Below are 3873 nucleotides of genomic sequence, written 5' to 3'. Positions count from 1 at the left end.
TCTGTTCCCTGTGGAGAATGGGTAGGTGCGGTGTTACTCTAACGCAACTGGCAGAGGAGGATCTGCTAGTCTGTTTCTGGAAACTCACACTTATTTCTTTAAAGAGTCCATGAGACTAAGTGAGCTCATAAGTAGAACGCAAGTGTGGCAGGCACCCACAGAATTCTGAGAAGGTTTGCATGCCACACCAAGACAGCTTGAACATTCACTAGCGGCACCCTCAAGGATTCCCTGGGCATGGCTGAGAAGCTGTGGGAAGATCTGCTAGGAGTTCCTTTGAGTCCTATTGGTATTCAGCCTTTGGAGACTGCTGTTGTCTGGCTGCCTTCCTCTGGCCAGGTGCCTGGAAGAACAAGCCTTGGCTAACAGCCTCAGCCACAGCTCTTTACTATCTCTGTTCCCAGGACTTCTTCAAGTGAATTTAGAGTTGTGAAGACAGGGATCAAGATAAGAAGTCTGCAAGTGATGGACTATGGATCCAGGATGCAGGTTGACACCCACTGAGGTCTTAGGCGCTGGGTGGACCAGGATTTGGTCACAACTTCACCATTTCTCATTTGGAAGGCGGCTTCATCCCAGATGAAAGGATGTCTCAATTAATGTATATTTCCTGCTAATGCCACCTCATTTATTAGAAAGGCGAGAACACCTTTCTACTACGTGTTTTCCTTCTAAATACTTGTGTCTCAAAGAAAGTCTGTTCATTTAAATATGACATTCTTAAAATGAGCAATAAATTGAGGTTTCCCTCTTTACTCTTAAATCTTGCAACCGACTTCAGTTCCTAGACAATTAAATGCCACACAAGGGTGATGAGATAGTTACTGTGTTGAATTAAGCTGATATTTTTTATATGCTATACTGAGCCAGAAAAAAAAATCCATACAAACTAGCAATTCTAAAATGCCTTAGTTTTTCTAGGTTGGTTGAAAAGCAGGGTGTTTTACAAGTTCATAAAATAATATGTGTAATATCTGTTATTGTAGGAACTTGTTATACATTATGTGTAATAATTATATAACATGTACATGATGTCTATAGAGTGAAGACGGGCCTCTATTCCATGTCACATGTGCATATTTTTTTTTTAAGCTTCATAGACACAAAATATTAGTATGTGTGTGAGTGTATACATGTGTCTGTGTGTTCCTTCGTGTATGTATTGGTATATAGCATGCTTACATATGCATGCATTTGGTGTATGCTTGCATGCACATGCCTGCATATGAACATGCACGTGGAGTGTATGCATGTGTGGACTGTGGAGCAAGGAAGGCTCTACAAGAGCTATCTGCACTACATAACCCATCTACACTGGGGTGTGCTATCTGTTTACTGAACCCATGAATGAGGCTGGTCCAAGCTGGTGCATTCCATCTTTATGTTGAATGAAGATTTTTTTCTTTTGAAATTGAAAACCATGTTTTTATTCCAAAATACTGAGTAGGATGGTACTTTAAAAATAATTCAAGTCATTCAAATTTAAGGCCCTGGAAAAAGAGCTCCATCTATGATCCAAATCTATTCTCTGGCCCGGAGCCCAAAGCATTTTCATTAGCTGGAGAACGGATACCATTTCATTCATTTTAAGCTTTGCTGCTCTGTAGTGTTTGTTCAGAGACAAGCTAACAAGTGTCAATGGTGGTATTGCCCTTCATAATATGTCTCCTGCCCTCGAATGATCTATTTCCATTGCATTATTGCCATTTAAAGGTGGCCTTGCCTTGTACTCACACTTTCGGGGACTGCAGGAGGAATGCTGGATTTCTCCTATAGGATTTGGCCTCTTCCATTAGTGAGTTGTATGGAAGAAATGTCTCAATTGTTTTTTAAGATATTCACATGAAAAAGGCCACATAAAGCATATTCTCTGATCCTCTGCACTTTGTTTTTGCTGCTACTCATGGTGATCCTGCTCAACTATGTTAATATTTCCTCAGGTTTTAAAATTAATTGCTGAAAACCCTAAAATTACTTATTGAAAAAGCTTTTTTTTTTTTTGAGACAGGGTTTCCCTATGTAGCTTTGCACCTTTTCCTGAAGCTCACTTGGTAGCCCAGGCTGGCTGGCCTTGAACTCAGAGAGATCTGCCTGGCTCTGCCTCCCAAGTGCTGGGAATTAAGGCGTGCGCCACCACCACCTGGTGAAAAAGCTTTTTCAATAAGTAAAACTGACCTATAAGTAAGAAAAAGACAGATCATCCATTAGGAAAATTGGAGGGAGACTTGAACAGGTATGCTGCTCAGAAACCTAGTGGCCAGTGCTCACATTCAAACCACAGCTAGAGGCTGTTTCTACACGAATGTGGCAGATAGCACAGTTTAACAGTTGTGAGCATGGGTGCAAACCTTACACTGTGCTGGGCTGAGTTGGCTCAGAGTTCAGTGTTGACATTGTCTAAAGCAGAAGGTGGTGTGTGTGTGTGTGTGTGTGTGTGTGTGTGTGTGCGCGCGCGCGCGCGCGCGCCTGTGCCACCTGAGTGTGGCCTGGAGAGGCCAAAAGAGGGTGTTGGATCCCTTGGTGATTATTAACCACCTGATAGGAGTGCTGGGGACTTAACTTAGGTCTTCTGGAAGATCAGCAGGTATCCTCACCTGCTGAGCTGTCTCCCTACCCTTCCTTCTACCTTATTGTTTGAGACAGGTCTCTTAATGGACTTGGAGCTCACTGATTAGTCTAGACTGGCTGGCCAGCAACCTTATAGCATCCTCCTCTCCCCATACCACCCCCAGTGCTGGGATTACAAATGCACACTGCCAGACTGGGCTTATGATGGGGATGCTGGGGATCCAGCTGAAGTGTTCAGCCCTATATGACAAGCACTCTACTGACTAAGCCATCTCCCTGTCTCTACATGGTCCTTTTTGATTAACTTTGAGACCACGTCTTCATTTTTATTTTCCTTCAATGAAGATAAGTGTAATTTCCCCACATCTGTCATAAGACTACACAGACAGGCAGTTACCAGTTCATGTACCAATCATTCCTTCATTAGTAATGATGTATCAAGTACATATATAAAAACTCACTAGCATAGCTAGATATCAGATATGGAATACCAAGCAAGTGGCTTGTACACAGTAGGTGTTCAATGAGCGGCATGTTAACATAAGTATGTCTATTACACAATAGAACTTTTCCTAATTTAAATAACCACCGCCATCCAAAACACCAAGTGGTAGAACCCATTCCCAACAGATACACCTACAATGTAACTCCTTCACCCAAGGCCCAGGGATCATTGCAGAAGAGGAAGTGGAAAGATTGTGTCCTAGGAATGTCAGAAGCCACACCCATAAAGTCTTACCAATATGACTGACAAAATAGATGAACAAGGACAACAGACATGCTAATGTGGACTGGGGGAGGGCAAGTCTCAGAGGCCTCAACCCTACGCAAAGAACCACAGGCAACTATGGAATGTTGAGAGTGGGAGAAACAGTCTTCCTCATGGAAGAGCTCACCAATTGGTTGTTTAATACCAAATGGTTATCCCTGAAAACATACATACAAGTAACACTACATAGACTGAACAGGTTGGACTTAAATATTTAGGAATATATGCATGTATGTATACATACACATATGTGTGTAACAATAATGAATGAAAAAGGGGCCATGAGTTTGAGAGAGAACAAAGTTGGGGTAGACAGAAGGAATTGGAGGCAGAAAAAGGAAGGGAGAAATGATATAATTTCAAAAATTAAATAATTTAAAATATTATTACACAGTTACTCATTCTAACCATCTAGGTCTTTTGATATGGGTACATATTCTTTATTGTAAAACTTATATACCACAAAACTGTTCATTGTAATGGTTTTAAGTACTCCAAGTATTAGAGGAAGTTCTTAGGATATTCATTCACTGGTT

The 3873-nt window shown here is 41.5% G+C and overlaps 1 non-coding gene across 1 annotated transcript; it reads left to right on the top strand.

The window, feature by feature from the left end:
* Window positions 1-807: 807 nt before the first annotated feature.
* On the top strand, window positions 808-872 carry LOC118584948. The gene has a single exon (XR_004945114.1). It is a non-coding gene; the product is annotated as a small nucleolar RNA U54 (small nucleolar RNA).
* The last annotated feature ends 3001 nt before the right edge of the window (window positions 873-3873 follow it).

This window comes from Onychomys torridus, chromosome 5 (genome assembly GCF_903995425.1).
Source record: "Onychomys torridus chromosome 5, mOncTor1.1, whole genome shotgun sequence".
Lineage (NCBI taxonomy): Eukaryota > Metazoa > Chordata > Mammalia > Rodentia > Cricetidae > Onychomys > Onychomys torridus.
This window is presented reverse-complemented; position numbering and strand designations above follow the sequence as displayed.